This window comes from Callospermophilus lateralis, chromosome 7 (genome assembly GCF_048772815.1).
Source record: "Callospermophilus lateralis isolate mCalLat2 chromosome 7, mCalLat2.hap1, whole genome shotgun sequence".
NCBI classification, from domain to species: Eukaryota; Metazoa; Chordata; class Mammalia; order Rodentia; family Sciuridae; genus Callospermophilus; species Callospermophilus lateralis.
In genome coordinates, this window is record NC_135311.1 from 110681547 (window position 1) to 110705562 (window position 24016).

The window sequence follows — 24016 nt, forward strand, 5'->3', positions numbered from 1 at the left end:
TGATTTCCAAAGCAGCATTCTCTCATTTTTTTAATTTTCCCCAAGATTCTGTCCTTAACTTCTGCTCTCCTCATTCTGCATGCTGAATGATATAGTTTATTCTATAGCTATAATTCCTACCCATGTCCTATTGATTGCAGATTCTCTATTTCTACCCCAGATCCCTCCAGACCCCTATATCCAAATATATAATGAACATCAATGCCTGAATGTTCCAGAAATATCTGAAACTCAACAATTCAACTTGAGTTCTTCAACTTCTTCATTCCTTGCAAACCTACTCCTCCTTTAGCAGAGCCCATCACCGTAAATGATACCTTCATTAATCTACTCACCCAAGCCAGTAATAGCCTCATCATCCACTCCTTCTCTTGCCTTTCCACCTCTTGCACACTTAACTACCAAGTCCTGACCAGTCTACTTTAATATTCCTGGAATCTATAGTCTCTCCATTCAGGTTTCACTATTTCTTCCTTGGACAACTTCATTGGCCTCTGTAGGTCTCATTGATTCTGAGTTTTCGTCTCCAAAATATCCTTTAAGTTGTGTATATCCCCAATATATGAGTATATTGGGAGCCACCTGGGAGCCTGAACTCTATTCCTGCTTGGTTACTAACGATATCCAGAATAAACTAAGCTAGGAAGGAGCCCTCTGTTTGCTTAGTTTACCCCTCTTGGGATGTCTAAACCCATCCAGTGTTTTCTTAGTCTCTGCTTACAAGCATGAGGATTGAGGAGCTAGAAACATCTCTAGCTATCCATGGATAGCTGTAGGAAGGACTTTTTTTTTTCTTTTCCTTTTAACTTTGGGGAAGACACTCAGAGCCTTGTACATGCCAGGCAAGTACTCTACCACTGAGCTACCTCCCCAGCCCTTTATTTTGAGACAGGGTCTTGATAATTTGCCCAGGTTGGCCTGGAATTTGTGATTCGCTTGCCTTAGCCTCTCAAGTAGCTGGGATTACAGGCACATATCACCTTTAGATTTCTTTAGCTTGACCCCAGTTCTTCCTCCTTGCTGCTTCTTCCTATTGGTACCTGGAGAGGTTCAAAATCAGTTTGGGAAGATAAAAATCATGCCAGTGATGACCAAGATGGTCACCTGGGTAGGGTTGGCAGGTTAAATACAGGATGCCCAGTGAAATTTGACTTCATATAAGCAACAATTGATTTTGTAGTATGAGGATGTCCCAAATATTGCATGGGACATATTTATACTAAAAACTATTTCTTGTTTTTCTAAAATCAAATTTACCTCTAGATTTCTTTCCTATATTTTTATTTGCTAAATCTAACAATCTTATACTTGAGTATAAGTTCAGACTGAGTGCAAGAACCTACCTCCCTTTGACACACTCTGAGCAAGATTATAACTTCTCTGGAGGCCCAGGGAGAGTCATATGAGGGCTCAAAGGAAGGAGCAATTCATTCTGAGTGTGTTTTGGGGAGTGGAAACAGAGAGAAGGCTTAACCAAAGAAATGAAATTTAAGTTGCAGCTTAGAAGTATACCAGGCAGGGAATGGGAGCAAATGAATGAATAAATGAGTAAGTTGTAATTTCCTTGTAGACAGGAACCATTTCATATCCATTTGTATACTTACAGACAATTTATAGCAGGCCATGCATAAACTAGATGTTCAGTGATGAAGCAAAAGAAAGGAAGAGGAAGGGAAGGAATAACCATTAGAGTGTCCTAGAAGTCAGATAATGTTTGCAGAGCTAGGATGTTAGCTGTGGAGGCTTTATGTGTGTCAGGGTGGTATAGGTGTGGCCCCAGCCTGCATGGCTAGGTCTCTGAGGAGGGGAACAGATCCTACTGTCCTGTGCTTTGGTGGCTGGGCCTCAAGTGTTCAGGGGACAGCTGGAGTGCAGCTCTGAGTAAAGGAAGTAGGTGTGGCCCTGGTGAGAGGTGGGAAATGAGGATTCTAGTCTCAGTTCTGTTCCTTGTTTCATTCAGTCAGAGACTTTCAGAGATGAGTAAAGCCCTAGGAATTCTCTCAGCTATTATCTTTATTCTACAGATGGGGAAATTGAGGCTTAGAACTGGACAGGGTCTGCTGAACTTGGCTTTTGATTCCATGGCTTCATTTATTTATTAATTCAGCAAATGTTTATAAACAAAAATAACCATTTTATGTCAGGCATAGGGGAGACTGGAGTTCAGAGATAAGTAAAACACATTCTTAGCCTCTAGGAGATCACATATTAGTGGGAAAGCAGGAACGATGAGGGATGCTATGGAAGGGCAGGTGGCCAAAGGGGGGGTTGGTAGGAATGAAGGCAAAGGTGATGCTTAAGGGGTGGCATGAAGGATAAATAAGGGAAAGTTGACCAGGTTATTGGAACAGCTCATTGCAGCAGGGTCTGAAGTTTAAAAGGAGAAATGGTGAGAGAGAAGGATTGTAAAATGAGGATCCAGGATATATGGTCTAAGCTGAGGTGGAAACATCAGGGGTTCAGGCTCTTTTTTACCTAGATACCAACTTTGACTCTTAGGGCTTCCTGGGGCCCAGATTCCTCTTCCCATGTTTGGAGGCCAGGCATCAGCATTCCCAAATACCTGTTCTCATTTTATTTGCTTTGCTGTCACTAAATAGTCTGCTTTTCTGAGCTTGCCTCAGTTTTCCTGTGGGGACAATGGGCCTTCTTGGCTTCCAGCTTCAGGAATAATACTGACAGGGATCAGCGGAAGAATCCTATAGTCTGTGCCCTCCATCCCACCTCCATTTTCTCAGGAATTAGAGTGGCAGGTGTCAGCATGGCCATGGCCCCCTGCTTCCCCTCCCCCGCTGTGTTCCCTATAATTTTATATTGAGACCTGTGGTCATGACGTGGATTTTACTGCATTAACGACATGGCCTGCCCAAGTTTAATGACAAAATCCATACTCTGGCCCTGGGCCTGCTCCTCGTTTGCATAATTCCCAGAATACAGCTCCCTGAAGCTTTTGACCTGGGCCATTACAGTGGCCATAAAATGGGCCATAAAACCGCTGGGGATGGCCAAGAGGAGGGGGCTGTGGTCTTGCTGGGGTGGGAATGAAGCCCTCAACCCTCTACTCTTCATAGGCTTGGGTGGAGGCATCCTCTGGCTCTTCCTTTCCACAATTCCCAGAATCTGGAAGTCCATCTCAGGCCAAAGATACCCCCAGAAATCCTTAGTCCAGCTACCCATCCTGTACAGAAATCCCTTCTCCAACTCTGTTGTCAGCATCACAGGTAGCGCCAGAGTCTACAGGAGGCAGACTGTCAGCAAGCATCCTCTCCTTGAACATTCCTGGTGCTGCCCTTGACAATTCCCCCAACTGTTGGGCAAGGCCTTTTGCCACAGGTGGGTCTAGTTCACATAAGCCTAGGTTGAATCCTGTCTCTCTCCAGGAGGCCTAGTTCCCTGGAGAAGTCAGGAGCCAGGCTGAGCCGCATAGTAGGGAGCCGCGGAGGGGATGGGGACAGGGACTGGGTCGGGCTGTCAGTGCTAAAGATGATGAATGGGGGAGGTGAGGCGGGAGGCCCAGTGTTATCGGCGGTGGATGGCGGGCGCGGGCGCTCGCCGCTCCTGCTAATCCCCGGGCGCTGCCTCAGCCCTTGCACTGATAACGAGGAAATGGGACTGACAACAATTTTTAGCTGAGAGATTCTTCACCAAAATGCCAGGCGGCCGGAGGTCTGACAGCGCCTGATTGAGTGTGTGAGTGTGTGGGGGGAACGCCCGCAGCCCCCTCCCCTCCCATGCAAAGATGGATCGCTCATTCCGCCTCCCGTCCACATTCATTACCGCGCCTCCCTCCCACCACCCTTGCCGCTGTAGGGCCTGCCACCTCCACTTCCCTGTCTGCCTGCCTAGGTATCTCCAAAGCAGGAGGAGGGCGGGGAGGAGTCTGACCCTGTCCTCAGCCTTACACAGGGCACTGTCTCAGAGAGCAGGGAGGGAGCCCGGCCGGGTGTCAGGACAGTCAGGTCCTGGTTGTTGGCTCCCAAGTCAGAGTGACCTCCAGGGGAGGCTTGCGGAGCTGCTAGACTACCTATCCCACCAGGTCCCAATAAGGCTCCAACAGGAATCGGCTGTCTGTAAAAGGTGAAGGGGGGCTGACTGAGTAGAGGGAAGAAGACAAGCCAAGGCAGCCCTCTAGCAGCCTGGGCCAGGCTCCAGTCTATCCATCTGTTCAAGTTTTGCAACAAGGCCTCAGGTATGTGGGGGTCTAGATTAGCCCTCTGCTGCCCCCCTCTGTTGGGAATTGCTGACCATTGGGAACAGGTAACTGGGCCCCACACATGCTGCTCCTTCCCTGCCATCTTCTTCAGTGAGTCCTGGACACCTGGAGGGTGAAGGTCTCATTCAAAGAAAAGCCTTCTCCTCCTAGATCAATAACCCACATCCGGCCTTGCAGCTCCCCACCATGTGATTGCCTCTCTGGCTTGGCCTTTTGCTTTTGTCCCACTTCTGTTGCCTGGTGGTTCTATTCTTACGTCTCTGCTTGTCTAAGCAGTAATTTCCATCTCTACTATCTCTTCTCTGCAGGCCACAAAGGGCATGACTTGACTGCCTGGTGTCTGACTAGGGATGGGGACCATTAAAATGAGGGTGAGGGTGACCCTAATGTTAGATGGCAATGGAGGCTAGGACATTTAAGAGTATGCATATAGGTAGGTATATGTGCATCTTTGTGTGTATACATGTGTAGGTCCTGCCCTTCCCCTCCCCACCTCTAGTAGAAGGACTTTCATTTTTTAGTGACAAGTCAAAACAGAACTTCAAGCAGAATTCAACAGAATTTCACTAGCACAGATTTGTGGTTTATGCCTGCATCTGTCCCATCCTGACACCTGGCTGTGTCCTGTATCCAGCCTTCTTCCTGGCTATACTCAGGCTATAGATATCTCAGGCTATAGATATATCTATATCTAGATATATGGTAGATATATCTACCATTCAATAGATACTCTGGTCCTGGCTCCCTGGCCTCTGTGGAATTCCTTCTCGTATGCACTCATACCCATGAATCTGTTTATTGGTTTGTATGTCCATGTATCCATCTATACATTCACCCATCTATTTATATGTTTTTTTGTTAAATAAAAATAATACTACTGAGTATCATTATATGTTAAGCTATAGTTTGGTACTGCACATACTTTATCTCATTTAAACCTCATGGCAGTCCTGTGAAATAGGAATTATTATCTCACTAATAAGGAAATGGGGCTCAGAATAGTGCAATGACAGTAACCAAGGGAACTGCAGAGATTTAAATCTAGGTCTGTCTGATCCAAACCTGAGCAATACCCAACTACCTTCCTACCTATGGACCCATTCACCTAGCTCATGATTCAGTACTTTTCTATAGGTGTCTGCTCATACCCACTATGGGCCTGCTCTAGTACAGATATCAGATAATAATAAAAAACAAGATAACCACAATAACTGTCTTCAGAGAATTTGGGACCTAACTATGGATAGAGACAGTAAATGATTGTCCCGAGAGTGGTCTTAGGAAAAGGAAAATGCATGGAGCTAATGAGAGCATATCATCTGGTCTGAGAGGTGAGGGAAGTTATATTTAAGCAAAGGCCTGAAGGATGATTTGGAACCAGTCATGCACTACACTAGGAAAAGTAATGTTCTAGATAGAAATCAGCATGTTTGAAGGTATAGAGGAGGGAGATTCCAAGTAAGGAGTTTGACTGGAGCAGAGTGAGTGACATATGATGATAGTGAGGCCACAACTTGAAGATTTTTTTTTTCTTTTTTTTGTGGTGTTGGGGATTGAACCCAGGGCCTTGCACATGCTAGACAAGTACTCTATCACTGAGTTACATCCCCAGACCTCTGGAGGACTTTTTATTTACATTAATGATTTTGGTTATTACTATTTTTAAATGTATAACCAGAAGCCTTTGTGAGAGTTTTAACAGGGGATTAACATATCAGACTTATATTTTATTTTTTAAATGCTTTTATTAATGCATTATAGTTGTACAAAATAGCTGGGTTCATTATGACGCAATCATACATGTATAGGATTCAATTTGCTCTCTTTCAGTCCCCAGTGCCTCCTTTCCCCCCTTTCCTGTTCCTTCCCCTTGTTGCCCTTCCTCTATTCAACTGGTCAGACTTGTATTTTAAAAGGATTATTCTAATTGCAAAGTAGCTGATTGTCTAAGGGGCAAAAGCAAACACAGGAGGGTATTTCATTCTCTCAGGTGAGAAATGATGGTGACATTGTTTTAGAGTGATGATGATGGGGATGGGCAGAAGCAGGTGGATTGGATGTTGGGGGTTAAAGGACAGAAAGTGGTTAAGGATGGCTGGGCACGGTGATACACAGCTTTAGTACCAGAGATTCAAGAGGCTGAAGTAGGAGGATTGCAAGTTTGAGGCCAACCTTAGCAACTTAGTGAGACCGTGTCTTAAAATGAAAAATAAAAAAGGCTGGAGATGCATGCAGCTTAGTGATAGAGCTCCCCTGGTCTTAATCCCCAGCACCAGAAAAGAAAAGAAAAAAGAAAAGTTAAGGATGATTCTAAGATTTCTGACTGGAGGGACTACTAGGTGGTAGACTGTTAATGAACTGACTTATAAAACAAGAGAAGAAGCTGCAGGGTTAGTAAGGAAGAAAATGAGTTCAGTTTGGGGTCTGTTTAGTTTGAAGAACTATTAAGACATCTATGTGAAAATGCTGAGGTATGATTATGTGAGACAGAGCCAGATTATAGACTTGAGAGACACTGACATACATATAAGAACTAAAGTTTACCACTGTATCCTTTGTGACTAGAACAAGGTCTGACATATGGTAAATATTCAAGAAATATTTATTGAATGAGTAAATGAGTGAAGTTAAGAGAAGGTGAGATCAACTAGGGAAAGAGTATAGAGTAAGAAGAATCTGGAGCAGAACCTTGATTAACAGATGAAGGAAGTTTAAGTCACCAAGGACTAAGAAGGAACAGTCAAGGGGCAGATGATTACAAGGAAAGAGTGATGTCATTGAAGCCAAGAAAGGAAGAGTTTCAAGGAGGCAGGGTTGGGGGGGTAATTGTCACCAAGAGTCAAATGCTGCTAAGAGGTCAACAACATCAGACATGAAAAGTGTCCCGTCCACTCATCCTATCCATAGTACAACCCTTCACTTCATCCATCCATCATCCATCCAAACCACCTAATTACTCATCCATTCTCCCCTCTTACTCATTCCCTTCCTTCTCCTTTTCTATCTAGAAAACCATGATTGGTGCCTCTGTTGAATATGGGGCAGGAAGAGTTAACATGCTGACAGACGGCATTTTTTACCTTCAGTCAATATGAACAAGGCCCCAAGACTATGATTCCAAACATCTGGATTTCATCAATATGTGATCTGTCATCGTATATTGGCATTCCCCAGTCCCCGCGCCAGAGCAATGCGGCTGGTTTTATTAATACGTCAAATACATTATCCGTGTAATACACTTGTCTGGCTGGGGCCTCCCGCTGGGGCGGGGCGGCGGATTTGAATGTATGATGAATCAGTTTGCATTACATGTTCGTAAGTCATCATTTGTCAGGATTAATAGGCATCCCTGGTCGGGAAGGTGGGGGTAGGGCAGGCAGGAGAGAGATGTGTATTTAGCTGTGGCCCATACTTATCTGCTGGTGCCCAAGCACACCCTGAAAGCAGCTGTGCTCCCTCTTGTCCACACCCCAGAATGGCGGCTGGCATTCAAGGGACAGAGGTGACATTTTCATCAGTTCTCGAGGTCAACAATATCAGGCATGAAAAGTGTCCCATCCATTCGTTGTATCCATAGTACAAACAAATATTGCCAAACAACCAGAAAGGATAGACAGGGGCCCTTGTCACAAGCTGGCTAACTCTTACTCATCCTTCAGGACTCAACCTAGAATTCCTTCTTCTAGCGAGCCTTCCTTGACTCCCCTTGACTTGGCACATAAGTGTTATTATTGCCTGTGTGTATCTATTATCTACTTTAAGATAGTAAATTTCTTGAGGGCAAAAAATTAACTTGATCATGGCTGTAGCCTTGGCAACTAGCAGGGGACATAGCTCAAAGTAAGAGAAAAGTAATGGTAATAACATAAATCAATAAATATTCCTTGAGTTAATGAATAAACAATTATTGACTTACTGAAACCCCAACAATGCCAAAATTGCTTTGCTGACCAGGGGCTTTCTCTGATTCCTTGTCCCCACCCTGACTCTGGCCTAATCTGGTTGCATAGATCCCTTCACACAGCATCAGGTTCTTTATATGTGACATACATATCCAGATCCCATACACAGGAGTGACAGTTCATGCCCATAAGCCCTTGCCATTTTCCCTCTCCCTCCTCTCTGCCTACAGAAACTCAGATTGGTGCTGCCCATTCCGCATGGCTTCCTCTCAGCTTCAGGTACAAGAGTCTGGCTGGTGCTCTGACTACTATTTGGATGGATGTCTTTTTTTTTTTTTTTTGTCTTCGGCAATAGAGGGGGCCAGACATGGTTCTTGGGTGGCCACTAGCAAACATCTGCAGGTCAGCCTCTGGGCAGGTTTAGACTCAGACTTAGGCTCAAGCTGAGGCCAAAGGTGCTGGACCAAAGCACAATCAAGCTCACTGAATCCTGGTCATGGAACCTAAATCCTTGGCTCTATGAGCCTTTGCTGTAGCCAAGTGCACCAGCCAACTGGTTCAGAGGCTGGAGGGGCTTCGGGACACAGTTGTTTCACACCCCTGACCTTGGCTCTCCTAAACATAACTACAGCTTCTCTTCTCTTGTGGAGCTACAATTTGTTCCCCTCCTCCTAGAGCTAATAACTTCCAGACAGTTCCTGGGCTGGGCGGGCCAGTGTTGGGTGGGGTAGGTGGGGCCTCCCAGCGTTTCCTGGGATTAGGCTTTACAAACTGCAATAAAGGGCTCCCTTCAGGAAAATATCCACATATGGACATGCACGGTTGTCATCCCAAATGTCTGGACGCACAGGTGCTCACGAAAGAGTGGGCGTTTTTTCACATCTACACGTACACACCTGAGCTCCTATGCATATACTAATGTGAGGCCTGAGTATATACCTACATATTCTCCCCAGCATGCTACCCACTTCCCTCTCCCCATCCCTTCCTCGCCATGGAGCCAAAAGGCTAAGACTGTACTGTTTAAAGTAAAGTAACTTCAAGTGTGCTTTACCCCCTGCTGGCTCTGACTATGGGCTTATAAAAATGAAGTGGGAACCTCCACAGCTGTGGGCAATAAATCCTGAATGGCCGAGGAGGGCAGGGTTACCTGCTTTCTAGGCAGATGGGTGGAGTCCGGGCACTGACAAGTGCCTGTGGGACTGGACTGGCAGTGGGCCAGCTGTCGAGCCTCAGGCACCGCCTGCTGGCCCAGCCCAGCTGCCTCCCACAGACCTGTGCAGTCAAAAGAGCCAGAGCTCTAGGGAAGGAGCAAGGACTGAGAGCGCAGTAGAGGGAGGTAGAGGAAGAGAAGGGCCGGGTGGGGAGAGTGAGCAAGACAGCCACGTGCTGCTAAGGCTGAGGGGAGCCCTCGCATCTGGAGATCAATTAGCATCAATTACTGACTTCATTTAATTGTCGTCCAAGATGAATTTGTCATTTTTAGCTGGGAATTAATGGGAGACCTTCACCTCTCCCTGGCAGCAGCAGCAGAGCCAACAACGGTCACCTCAGCCTCCTAGGAGCTCTGCATCCTGCTTGGGGCAGGGGCAGGAAGCTAGTGGGGCTTCTGCTCCCTGGGCAAGCTCTGGCCTGGCCCTCTGGAGCCCAGGGCCAAGGTGGAGGCCGTGGGTCCTGGGTAGCAGTCCTTTACTGCCTCTGGCTTCAGTCAGAAATTAATTTGCTGGGCTGAGCATGTTTACCTTTTCCCAGCAAAGGCGAGACGGTAAACAGCGGCCCGGCGGGCTGAAATTGAATTGATAACTGCATCAACGTGCCAGATAACGCCTAAAATAATACGCCGATAAGGAAATTCGATTTGATTTGCTGCTGCGCATCAGATTGGCCCCATCTGTAGCTGCCTGTAATCATTTTCAATTGCGTTGGGAAACCTTATTTGTCCTTAAATATTTCTGTCATTTTTCATTGCTGGCGACAGATCCTTGGGCAGGTGGCAGGGGTACGCTGCCTCTGTGGGCGCGGGGCGGCGGCCCGAGGAGGAGGGGTGGTGCAGACTCTGAGGGAAGGAGGCAGGGAGCAGGCAGCCGGGCGGTGACAGCTGTTCCTCCAATCAATCACGCTGTCGACAGGGAGGGACGACTGGCTGGCAGAAATTGAGTTTGCCTCACAGGGGACGATTGAGCAAATTAATAGCCCATTAGCCAAGCAGTGACCTGAGAAATGAAGGTGCAGGGGTTCCTGCTCACTCAGGCCGGCTGGGGTGGGGCAGGGCAGGGGAAGGGTCCAGGGAGGGACAACTGGGGAGGGAGTGTGGGAGGAGGAGGGATGGATGGATGTATTAGATGGGGAATGTGCATATGGGGTGGAGTGGGGAGTAGCAGGAGAGACATCAAGTCAGGGAAGGAAGGCTAGAGATGTAGACAGTCCCCAGTGTGATGTTGTTGACATGAGGATTGGAGGTGGCTCCAGCTGATGTCTCTCTGCCACCTTCCCATGAGTACCACGCCAGTAACCTCCTCTTCATCCTCAGTCCTGGAGACTCCCTTTACTTCCTCTCTTCATATTCCTTGAACCCTGACTTATCCCTGGAGATACCACGTCTTTCCTGTCCTTGTCAGGGCAGGCTTTTCTCCCAACTCCATGCTCTTCATGCCAGGAAGTGAGGCCAGTATCTTGCAGTCCGTTGCTTTTCCACTCAATGGGCTCTTGGAGGTCTCCACCCTGAATTCCATCTCTGTTTTCCACCATTCTCTGCATTCCACAAGGACTTTGACACTCACCTTTCTCAGCCGAGTCCTGTCATTTCCCTGACCTTCTCAGCTCCTCTTATTTTCTCCTGCACTCTCCTTATTCCTGGAGGATCTTGTCAACAACCTAACTTGCTCTGTGGTAGAACTCCCTCTCTCCCCTAGCCCTCTCCCGGACTTTGTACTCTGTGCCTATTATATTTGTTCCTCCCTCTACCTGCCTCTCAACTCCCAAGCCTCCATTTACTCATGGACGCCAGACTGGACCCCGCAGCACATCATTCCAACACCCTCTCATCAACACACTCAACCTTTTTTCTTCCTTTGGCTTTGCCATGCTCCAGCTATTCTTTTTGTCTCAGACACACAGGCGGCTAAGCCCAGCTGGGGAAAATCACAAAATTACGCAGATATATGCCAATAAAAATTCACAGTTTCCAATCTCAGCACTACTAAGCAATCCCTTTACATGTTCTTAGTCGCCTCTGACTTTCCTTTCCCACAGAGACGATTCAATAATATTTTACCATCTTGGGGCACCTCCCCACCTTCTGTCCCCCTCTCTTTCTAGGTGGCCCTGCTTCTTATTTCACTGAGAAATGGTGAGTCCTTAGGCATGAGTTCCCTCATCTCTCCTCAGCTCACTTCCTTCTCACTCCAGTTTCCGTGAAAGAGGTATTTGTATTTTTGTTTTAACCTACTTGCTTCTCCTGGGCTTAAAGTACCATTCCTGCCTGTGTTCCCTGGGGAAAATGTTGGTTCCCCCTTTCTGTTGCATTCTCCCCTTTCTGCTTCTTGCTTCCCTCCATGAGTGCATAAACTCTGAGTCTCTCCCATAGTTCAGCTGTGTCAGCAAGCTTTCCATCCCTTCTGTAACAAACATCTTTTCCTTCTCATCTAAGATGCTCCAAAGACTCTTTCTTGCTCTTCATGCTCTTTTATCTCCTAGCCTCTCCTTAACTCACTGCAGACTGATTTCCATCTCCACCATTCTATGGAAACTGCTCCCAATCAGGTCCTTGATGATCATCACTTGCTAACTGTAATGGATACTCTAGTTAATCCATTATCTATTAATTCCATATATACGTATTGCATGTCACTCATGTGTTAAGCACTATACCAGGCTCTAGGGAGATAACCAAATCTACATCCTAGTGGTGCTTCCAGTCTAGTGAGGGAACTGCAATAAAATACTTATACAAACAATTGTAAAATAGCAGTTGTGTTTTGCTTAAGAGGCAAACAGTGCTAAAGAGGCCCATAATATGGAGATTTGCCCTGGTCAGGAAAATCCAAACAGACTTCCCCGAAGAAGAGATACAGGCTGAACTGATGGGTGGGTAGGAATTGAAGAGACACTGATCTCATGCTTACTCTATGACAAGCACTGCACTGTTTATCTGCATTTTATAAATGTGGAAACAGGCATAGGGAAGTCCTATAACTTGCCCATGGTTATGCAGTGAGAGGATGTGTTGGACTTTCAACCCAGATAACCTAACATTAGCCTTCATGCTGTCAGCCACTCTGCTACTTCTGATGGTCACTATTATCCTTGCCATCCTTCACATCTCTGCACACTCTATGAGTGATGTCTATTCAGGCTTCATTCCCTCAGTTTTTACCTCCAATGCTGACCCACATATGACACCTTGAGAAGATTCTCCACTTGGATGTCCCATGGGCTTTTCAAGCTCAACCTGTCTGAAATGGGACTTACCTTGCCCTCTCCTTGCTTTTCTGTTTTAGTGAGTAGATGGTGATCCACAGCCTTCCCAAAATCAACAATCTTGGCTTGTAACTCTTTACTCAGGCCCCTAAATTCAGTAAATCATCTTAGCTGTTTTTACCTCCTAGGTACCCTTGGGAACTACTTTTCTCCATCACCCTGGTTCATCATCACCTTCAATCTTTACTGTTAAGTCTGCTAGCACATCTCTCTCCCCTCTAATCTATTTCCATCTCTACAGATAAAAAGTGCTTCCTAAAACACAAATCAGATCCTATCATTTAGCAACTAAGACCCTTCCCTGGCCCCCGAAGCCCAAAGCGTAAATCCTTATCTCCCAAGCCCCTCTTCAGTCTCACATGCCCTTCAGGAATACTGTGTGCTCTGCTAGATTCTCAGTGCCAATAATGCCCATGACATCTGTCTCCCATGGGTAACTTGTAACTACTCTTATTTATTCTTTAAGTCTATCATCAGACAATGCTTCCTCTTTGAAGCCTTCCCTGATAGTTATTATTCTCTGTTCTATATATGTCTGTACCTCTGTTATTACACACATATAATACTGCAATTATGTGTCCACTTTCCTGCTCTAAGCTCCTTGAGGGCAGGGAAATTACCTGATTCACCCTGGGGTCTGGCAGAGAACTGGGTGTTGTGTTAGTAACTGTTGAGTGATTCAGTGACCTCCTGTTAATGGGACAAGGACTTGAAAGGCCTATAGGAGAATGTCTGGAAAGAGAGTGGGAGATTGGGGAGGGAGAGTGTCGGGGTGAGAGAGGCAGGAATAGGTGACAGAAGGCAATGGAGAGAATGCTGAAAATCCCTTTTGCTTAAATGAAGACTTGCTCATGGTCAGTAAGAGTGAGATGTCCCAAGAGTTTCAAAAGATGGAAGCTCTCAAAAGAGAGAAGCTCCTTAATGGTTCTTCCCTGAAATAGCAAGCGTTCATTGACCTGGTGGAAAATGGGTGAGTAGTGACCACAGGAACATAGCCAGATAGTAAATTCCATGCCTAAAAATATGGACAAACAGATGTATGCATCAAGACAGGCAGATGCCCACATGCTCTTAGAGGGGCCCTGGAAACCTCCCCCTTCAGAGAGACTTCTGCAGACTTCCACCCTGGCCCACCACCCGACCCGGAACCCCTGGGCTGCGCGCGCTCTCTCTCAGCAATTTCCCTACCCAAGAAAGCTCTAAGGGTTTCAATTACCGGCGCGTGGGATTTAGTGCCCTGGGCTTCTCTGACTGGAGGAGATTTATTTGAAGGTTTAGTGTCGTGGAGAATTCACGTCTTCACTCCCAGGAGCCCAGCTTCCGTCCCAAGCCCCTAAATCAGGAACCAAGATGGGCTATTGTCACTTACCGCATTAGCCTCGTTAGTGGACCAGGAGGGGTGATTAATAGCAATGCACACACAGCCATCCTGCTCCTGCTGCTCCTGCTGCTGCTCCTGACCTGGGGAGGGGGTGGGGAGGGGCTGAGCCTGCTCCAGGATGACTGAGGGCTCTGAGCTCAGCCCCCTCCCTAGTATCCTCTCCCCAGTTTCAGGCAGGGAAGTCCACTCAGCCCTTTGAGATTAGGGGGAGAGTTTAAAGGTTAGCAAGTCCAACTAGAGAGTGCACAGTGGAGGCCTCTGGGGCCTGCCTGACTCCTGGAGGAGGGGCAAGAAACAGGGGTGCAGAACTGAGGATATAGCTCAGTTGGTAGAATGCTTGCTTCGCATGCACAAGGCCCTGGGTTCAATCCCCAGCACCACAAAAAAAAAAAAAAAAAAAAAAAAGCAGCAGCAGCAGAAAACAAAACAAAACAACACAACAACAACAACAACAACAACAACAAAAAACACAGGAGTGCAGGAGGGCTGGTTTTGAGTAAGGCCCAGAGTGCATCCTGTGTGTGGTGGTGTGGGAAGGAGTGTGGAAGGGAGAGGGTAGTCTGGGTTGGAGGTGGAGAGGTATGTTTCCCTCATGTCCCAAACACTCTTTGAACACTCTGGGCTGGTGATATTCTAAGAACTACAGGTACAGCACTGAGGGAGACAGACCAGGGCCCTGGAGAGGGCAGGTGTGTGAGGGAGAGGGACACATCAGGATGTGAGAGAGAAGGAAGTGTGTTTCAGAGGGAGGTGGGTGTGTGAGTGTGAAAGGGAGAGGTGACTGAGTGTGAGTGGGAGGGAGGCAGGCTGGTGCAGGGGAGCCTGTGAGAGATGATTGAATGGGGGAGGGGGGCGAGAACAAGGCTGTGTATGATAGGGATGCATTGTGTGTGAAGTGTGAGACACGTGGTGGGGGCAGGGCACACCACCAGGGAGGTGTGATGGAGGTTCCTGTGTGTATGAGGGGGTACAGTAGGAGAGAGAGGTGGGTTTGTGTGAGGAAAAGGGAGGGAGAGGAAAACAGAGAGCGAGGGGTATGTGAGAGAGAGAAAAGAGAGGTGAGAAAGGGAGGAAGAGGGAAGGATATGTGTGTGAGAGAGACAGAGGTGTGTGTGAGGGAAAGAAAAACGTGTGTAAGAGAAGTGTGTGTGTGTGTGTGTGTGTGTGTGTGTGTGTGTTTGAGAGAGAGAGAGAGAGAGAGAGAGAGAGAGAGAGAGAAAAGTACGATGAGACTGAGAAGGGTGTGTGAGGCATGCCGCCCCATTCTCCTCTCCCTACCCATTAGGGTTAACCTGGGTTTGAATTTCAGTTCTGGCTATTTCATTCATTTATTTATCTATTCATTCAACAAATTGTTATTGAGCATCTAGTAGCTTTTGTCTTCCCATACCTCATTTTTCTTAGCTATAGAATGAAGATAATAATATTATTGTCTAACAGGATAGTTGTGATAACTCAATGATGTAATTTATGTAAAATGTCTTACAAAAAAGCACAGGATTCAGAGCTAGATGCACCCTGGTATTGTATTACTAGATGTAGGTCTAAAAATGGTAGCTACACAGCAAGGGCCCCTTGGTCAACCCTGTTTTTCTTTCAGTTTTATATTCTCTCTCTCTCTCTCTCCCTCTTCCTCCCTCCCTCCCTCCCTCCCTCTCTCAATCACCATTGAGCCATAGTATTAATTATTAGAACCAATTGACTGTTTAGACTCTGATGTTTTAACTAATCACCACTAATGGCAGGCACTGGTGGGCAATCACATTCATTTAGTTCTCAGGCAAACCCTTCTCACTGCTGAGAGCAGACTAGGGGGAGAGCATCCAGAAATAAATGGGATCCAGAATGATGCATGGTAGTGGGGGTGCAGATCACTACTGCACAGAAAGAAGCCTTTTTCTCCTCACTGGTAGCCCTGGGCAAACCAGGTCCCTTGGGAGTCCATCAGCTGAGCTTTGCCCTGGAAGTGGATTGCTTCCTTCCCTATCTTTTTACTACTCTTTGGATTCAGTCTTCACTTTTGACTTATAATTCAGTCATGAGAGTCTCTATCAACCACTGACCTATATCAGAAATATCCTACCTCCTACCCTCTCCTCTTCCCTGAGGTGCTTTTTAATGGTCCCTCCTAAAAATCCACTTCCAGGAAGAGGCATTTAGACATAGGTCCAAACCATATCCCCAAGGGGCTTCAGCCTGATGCTGGTTGGGATGGGAAGCCAGCTGTTCATCTGGCTGAGGGTTAAGTGAAGAGAGCAGACAAACATGTTCCCAGTGTTACTGAGTCTGGAGGAAAGGCCAGGGCTTGGGATGTGTCCCAAGCATTGTGCACTTGTGAAACACCTCCTTATTTCTCCTGCCTTTTTCCCACGGAGGCCTCAGGCTCCAGTCTGCACATCCCTGCTCCACACTGCGCCTGCTTTTCCTGTGCCTGCTCCAGTCCAGATGGGGAAGCCAGATCCCCAGAACTCAGGAATGTCTGCTTCAGTTCAGGTTGCAGGCCAGGCAGGGCTGGACCATAGGGCCCAGATGTCCTGGAGGAAGTGGTCTAGGTGCCCATGGCCAGTAGGTGTCACTGTGGCTCCAGCGCTGGGAGGGGGTGTTAGGCAGGGGCCCTGGAGCAGGCCAAGGTACTGGGTGTCTCTTGGCTTCCTGTCAAGAAAGCCTTCACAGGGTTCCTCAAACTTTACGTGTACACGGAACACTTGGGGGTTCACATTTAGGTGTGGATTCTAAGTCAGCCATTCTGGAGTGGATCCCAAGACTGCGTTTCTTCCGAGCTCCTAGGTGATACCCATGCTATCCTTTGAGTAGCAAGTTCCTAATGAAGCAGCTCTCCAGTGCAGGACACCAACTCTACTTTATTTCAAAATCAACCCTCACCCTCTTTCCTATTTCTTTCAATAAAGTTCAAAATTAGAGGTCAAGGGTTATTGTGACAGATCCCCTCTTTTGGAGACAGACTTAGCTAGACCACATGAAGCATGTAGTTTCTAGAGAAGCTTTGAACCAAAATATAAACCCAGTTCCCTGAGCCTACCCAGTTCTGCCTCCTAGCCCAAGTCCTAAAATTAAATCTAAACCCCAATCCAATTCTAGTTCCCCAAATTAGCCCTAGTTCCCAAAGAGCCATCCATCACATCAGTCCAAGACCAAAAGCCCCCTTGGCCTCTCTGATAATTCTTGGTCCTCTGCCATGCTTTCCTTTGGATGCCAGTTTGGGCCAGGATGGTGAGGCAGTAGGGTCTGGGCACAGATGCCTGGACAAAGTTCCTCCTGGACTCAGCTCCGAGGGCAGCAGAGAAAAAGAACAAGTGGGCAGCCTCATGGAGAACAGGCATGTTCCAGGCCTCTAAGGTCCTTCACTGTTGTGAACAGAGAGCCTTATTCTTGCCCAATCCTATGCTGTTCTGCTCTGTCCTAAGGGCTCCATTTCCCAGGACTTGCGGAAGGCAGAGAGGAAGTGTGTCCATCAGCCCAGCCCTGACTGCAGGTTAGGAGGGAGGAGGTATGGCTCTGTGGGGAGTTGGTAGGTAAGGCACTCTCCAGGGCTTTTCTTTCTGAGGGACCATCTTCCTTCCTATTCCTGCCTACTGTCTGGCTCTTCTGGGAAGCAAAGAAAGAGATTCCTGCAGGGGCAATAGGTTATATGATTTGGTCTGTGAGAGTTTACCTTTTCCAAGTCTGACAATCTGTGATTTTTAAGTAGGAATGCAATTTTAGTAACAAAAACAAATAAAATAAAATAAAATTTCAATGCTGGGGATCCAACCCGGGCCTCACACACACTAAGCATGCCACTCTACTACTGAGTCACACCCCAGCCCAGGAATGCAATTTATATTAAGAAGCAATTTGCCCTTGCCCTGGAGGGTAGTTCACTGTGACCCACTCCTCAGGTGTGGAGTGTCGGAGTCAGGGAAGAGCCATCTCTCACACTGTGAGGCACCACATAATTAAAAATACCTCTGCATGTACCAAACACTGCTGCCTTTCAGAAGCATGCACTTCCCGCCTGTTTATAAACACCTCTATATGGAAAACTACCTCTGCATTTATAAAGTAACTCCACACTTACAAAATGTCTCTACAACTTTACACTTTCTCATCAACCATTGAAATAAAAAGATCCTTTTGAATACCTTGGAAAAGTTGTTTGACTTCCCTGTACCTCATCTATAAAATGGAAAGAATAAGTGTACCTGCTTTACAAGATTATGTATAAAGTCACTGGAATAGTGTTGGCACATATAAGCCCTTTATTTTAGGTGTTTGCTATTATTATTACTCCTACTCCTACTCCTACTCCTACTCCTACTCCTACTCCTACTACTACTTCTGCCCTGGGATATTTAGCACTTTAGGCAGGGAAAGTTTCTTGAGATAGTGAAAAGTGAAAACCATTGCCAAAGCCATGTTTCAACTTAAGAATAAAACTTTGAGCGAACTTTTTCTTGTGCTGTGTCTCTCTACTACAGTGAAAACACCTCACCAGGAAGGAAAGGCCAACTGTGCAGGAGGGTCAGTCTAACCTTCCTCTGCCTTCTGCTGGGTCTAGGTCATGGGAGGAGGAAGGGAAGGGAGCCTTACCTTCCTATTGAATCCAAGCAAGTGCCAGGTCCCCATGGGCTGGCCTCAGCTTCCATGACCAAGAGAGAGTTGGAGAGAAACTATGGCAGCTCTGAGTCCAAGTCCTCACCAAATATGTTCTCCTCCTCCTTCCAGCTTGTATCTTCTTAAGTCTCTCCACATTGGCATTCCCTACTACTACTGGTCTCTGCTGCTCCCTGTCCCTGCATCTACACTGGTATCTCAATCACAGGCAGAATCCCAGGGCCAGGATGGGACTGAAGCAGGAAACAGGAGTGAGGCAAGGAGGCTGGGAGTGGGGAACATGGGTTTTAGAGTCAGACAGACCTGGTGTTGAAACCAGCTTCAGCATTGCTAGCCATGGATGTCTGGGTGAGTGCTGTCCTCTACCCCAGTCTTCTTTTCTTGTAGACACTGGGGACAGCACTGGCCTCCCTGTTACTTTAATAAATGAATGAGATGGGTGTGTGTCACCTGAAGTAGAGGGACTTGCATAGAATGGGTCTTAGTGTGTCTTTGTATGTGCATGGTGGGGGCGGGGTGGTCATGGAGCTGCTATGAGCCTGGAAGTGCAAGAGGTCGGGGCTGATAACCTAGGGGCCTGGGGGCTTTGCCCATGGCTCTCAAGATCCTCCTCCCATGGAGTCCTGGCCCTTCCCCAGTCATAGTCGTCAGTGATCAACAGGACAACACAGGCCTGTGTCATGAGGAGGCAGCTGCGTAGGGGGTTGGGCTGGAGTTTGTTGTAAAGAGGGCTTGAGACAGAGGGGCAGCTAGGAGGCCTGGCCAGGCACAGCCTGTTACCAGCTGCGCAATGAACCTCGAAGTCAGCAGCAGCTCCCCTGGCTGTGAAGTCCCAGCTCCAGGCTCCCTTGCTCTCTAGTTCTTAGCTGTCATCACAGAGCAGGACTGTGAGAAGGAACCATGACTCAGGTTGGGGCCGCTCACAGGAAGGACTGCCCTCTTCCCTCTGCCTCTGTCAGTTGTTCTGTCTATTCTCCTTTCATTTTTATCATAACTTGTTTCAAACTTAGAACTGGAACACACCTCAAAGTTTGGGAGCCAATTCTTTGGTGGTGTGGAGGAATGAGAGCCAGGCTCAGAAGCCAGGCTGGGCCCAATAAGATACCACTGCGAGGCTGATGAGAGAAGAATGAGGCCAGGGCTCAGGGAGAGGGCTTCCTGGAGGAGGCAGCGGCAGAAGTCCAGAGGGTAGGGTGGCAAGAAAAGCAAGGGTTGGGGCTGGGGATATGGCCTCGCATTCACAAGGCCCTGGTTTCAATCCCCAGCACCACAAAAAAAAAAAAAAAAAAAAAAAAAAAGTAAGAAAAGCAAAGGTGGTGCAATAACCAAGATAAAGGCTGAGAGGTGGCGAGTGGGGCCAGTGAGGTTGGAGTCAGGAATGTAGGAGCGAGGAGTCCCTGCCATAAGGGTCATTGGGCCTCCCGTAGGCCTTTGTTCTGCAGTCATTTTAGAGCTGGTGGGACATATGGACCATGTTATTGAACCCCCTCAGTATTTAGAGAGAGGGAATTAAGGCTTCTGACTGGAATTGTTCCTTTCAGAAGACATGCCCTGGCCCTGTCTCTAACCTTACCTAATAAGCCAGGCACTGGCCCAGCGTGAAGCAGTTCAACACTTGGCGCAGGTACCCAGGTTGTCATGCCCATTTGACTCAGAAGTCAAGTGAGATTCCCTAAGTCCCACCACCAGCACATACGCAGCTGGGACTGGAAAGGGCCTGAGTCCTTTAGCAAGTCCTGAGGGGCATTTGGTGTGGACTGTTGCTGAGCTGGACAGCCTCGGCCCTTACTGCTTCTCAGCCTGCTCACCACTGTTCTGGTCCCACTGATTTCTTTCAGTTTCTCTAATGGGCCATTTTCTCTCACTGTTGGGCTCCTAAACACACTGTTTCCTCAGGCTGGACAACTCTTTCAAGCTCAGCTTCCAGGTTTACTCTTGCAGAAGCAGTTTGTCTGAGCCTTTCAGGTCCACCACATGCCCTCTAACCCCGGGCCTTCTCTGATTATAATTACATATTTACTTGCTCTTTCTTCAGCAGGGCTGGGCACAGCCAGTGATGTCATGTGAATGAGTGAGTGGAGGGACGAAGGAATGCCCTCCTATCTACACCTTTCTAGGCACCAGCTCTGGTGTCAGTGGTCTTGGAAAGGGGCAGTAGACAAAGCAGACACTCAATCAAGTTTAGATAAAGACCTGGACTAAAGCAGGAAGTATTCAAGGCCCCTGTTGGGCTTTGAGAGTTTGGAAGAAGAATGAGGTTTCTAAAGGCCAGGAAAGCCCTTCCCTTGGAGACAGGAAATGCTGTTTCATGGAGAGTAGAAGATTATAAATTTGGGAGCAGGGGTACCCAGTAATGGCAAAGATGGACCAAGAAAGGAACTCAGTCCCTAAGTAGACTCTTCTTGCACAGCAGGGCCTGGGCCTATGGGCTCCCTGTGGGCAACTGCCTGGTTCTGTGATGAACATACCTATTCTAGCACCCCCACTGTCCCAGACCCAGAGTTACACACATAAGCCCCAGTGTGCCCTCCCAATCCCTGGTAGTGCTTCTTTTCTCATAGCTGGATTTGCCTTGAATTCATGACCTTTACCCAATTCTCCTACAACATTTTTCATTCTAGTTTGCACCAGGTCCCAGAGCCTGCTTGCTTCTCCTATGTAGCCTTAACTTAAACTAGTCTATGATGTGCATCCCCTTTTCCTCCCTTGTGCCCCTCCAGACCAAGAGAACCCTGCTTACAGTGTGCAGTCTTAGAATTATCTTATTTCCAGTGAGATGTTCCCTAGGTAGTACCCAGCTTAGATGCTTATATATATTAAATTTAACTTTAGAGAGAAAGAGAGACAGAGAGAAGACACAAGAATATCTGTTTTGCCTTCCCAAAGTCCGAGTTTTTACATGTAACATGAAGACAATGATTCTTGGCCTTGGACTCTTGTGATGTGAAAAAGGTAAGATTGATGCTACTGCATCTTTAAAAGGTGGATATTCTTGTTATTCTTATTTTACAGAAAAGGACACTAGGGCTTGAAAAAGCTTGGGTATTTGCCTAAGGTCACATAGCACAGAAGTGGGATTCAAAGGAATGCTCCCTGAACTGTACCACTCTGCAGCTCCTTGGGGGAAGTGAAGTTGTGGGAAGGTGTAAACCTGCCCTGGAGATAGATAAGGCTTCTTCTCTGACTAAATGGGTTTAGAGCTCAACCTGAGCTATACAGTGGAGTGGTGCAAGGCAGTCGGAAAGTGGGAGGAGATGTGCCCCAAAGCCAGGGGGCTCCTTAGGGAGAAGAACAACCTTGTCCTGGGAAGTTGGGTAAGTTCTGGGGAGGAGGCAGGCCTCCAGCACTGGACAGGCAGCGCAAGTGCTGGTACAGAAGTGCTTGCTGGGGACCATAGGGCCTGAAGGTAGGAGAGCCAAGGGAGACTGACAGCAGGAAGGAGTCCACCCAGCCCCAGTAGTGAGTAGTCCCATCCTGGTCACCCAGGTGGGGGTGGGGTTGGCCACCTGCCTCACACCTGGGCTTGGGCCCTGCTCATAGGCAGCCCTGGCTCTAGCCACCTCTGCCCCCTGGCCCAGCAGCAGGCCCAGCTGGCTCACCTTCTCAATCAATACTGTGCTCTTAATGGGCCCAGCCACCAGCACCAACCAGGGGCATTAAATGTTAATTATATCTATTTGGATTTGAAAAATTTTATTACTCAAGTTAATTATGGCTGGAGTCATAAAAAGGTTTCAGAGTGAAAGGGCTGCCTTATTGGGGCCAGTTTCCCCAAGACAGATTGGAAAAGCAAGAAGAAATAAAAGCACTGGGCTTGGAGGGCGGCCGCTCCACATCCACCAGGCTGTGGGCTCTAGGCTCAAGACCCATATCCTTCAAGAGAAAGGCCTGAAGCACACAGCTCACCCACTGGTTGTGCTGGTGCCCTGGAGCACGAAGGGGCCTGTCAAGGCAGGGCCACAATCTCCAGGAGATGGGGATGGCAGGTTACACCCGGGGCTCCTCTCCAAGTGGTGGGAATCCTGGGGCCTCCTCCCACCCAGCTCCACCCAGCCCTGCCTGATTGCTTCCTGCCAGCCCCACTTATGATTCATGGGCCTGACCTTGGGCTATAAAGTGCTCACTCTAGCGGGCATAGAGGCAGGATTTACAGCTCCGGGGTCAGCTGTAGGCAATGACACACACAATAGCTGACTCACAGGGTGCCCCCTCCCCAGCCCACACATAACTCTCTTGCACACACAGGTACAGACACATACACACATCTTGGTAGACATAACCGTACATTCATGCCCAGGAGCCATCCTCACGCACCCAGTAATGAGTGTTCCATTTGTGGGGCAAGTGCTGTGGATAAGGGGCTTTACAAGCATTTGTCTAATCCTTCACATAATCCTGAGGGCATTCTAAGTTAGTGTTACTTATTTTATAGAAGAGGAAGCGAACCAAGGCTAAGGCATTTTAAGTTGTTTGAACACATGCGCCCTTCAGGATGACCAGCTCTGCAGAGAGCCCTGATGCCCCAGCTGCTGGCTAAGGAAGGTTCCAGAGACAGATCCCCCACACACGGAGAGAAGGGGTAATAAAAGGAGAGGAATACCTTAAACCAGATAGCAGATTAGAATTTCTGATATCTGTGCAAATCAGAAGTAACTAGAAGTGGAGGGGGGGTGGGATCTGCCTATTTTGTTAAGGAATCAACTACCCATCCAAGGAAAGGTATTTGACCAGGTGTAGGGATTGGAGAGGGAAAACAGTTCAGATTTGCATCTCCCAAATTGAGCTACCAAATAAACTTTTTATTGTCATTGTTGTTATTTTTATTCTGTTACTGAGAATAACAGGCAAGTCCTCTCTTCAGTTCAGACACAGAATAGTTCCTTCCATTCTCAGTTTTCAGAATTTCTGCCTTTTCGCCTAATCTAGTGCCTACTGTCTCCTAGGGCCAGTTCCCTTGCTCCCTGGCAGGGATTTCATACTTGTTTTTATTGCTCTCTTTCTTCCGTCTTCCAAGTTAAGTGTAAATTCTTTCTCTTTCCCTTTTTTTTTTTTTGGTGCTGGGGATTGAACCCAGGGCCTTGTGCATGCTAGATGAGTGCTCTACCACTGAGCTACACCCCCTAACCTTGCTACTTCATGAACCCTTTACCTTACTTTTCTTCTGTCCTTTAATCTGCCTCCTGGAACAAGAGCCTGAGCTTGTTGTCCCATCTCCTGATTTTCTGGGATGCAGCTTTTGTCCCTTTGGTGTCATTCTCATGGTGTCATCCTCAGCAGCTCATGAAACCTGTGGAAACTGTGGCCTCCCTTACCACAGTGTCTATGCTTCTCACTGGTGCTCCTGCATTTCCATTTCACACCACGGTCTGCCCTCGCTCCTTTGCTCCTCCTCGGCTGTCCTGAAATCAGCACTAGCTCCACGTCCCA

General features: G+C 47.5%; 1 protein-coding gene across 2 annotated transcripts in view; it reads right to left on the minus strand.

The window, feature by feature from the left end:
* Rnf220 (ring finger protein 220) overlaps positions 1-24016 on the minus strand; it is a 212544-nt gene that overhangs the window by 37754 nt on the left and 150774 nt on the right. The gene's annotated exons all lie outside the window — the stretch shown is intronic.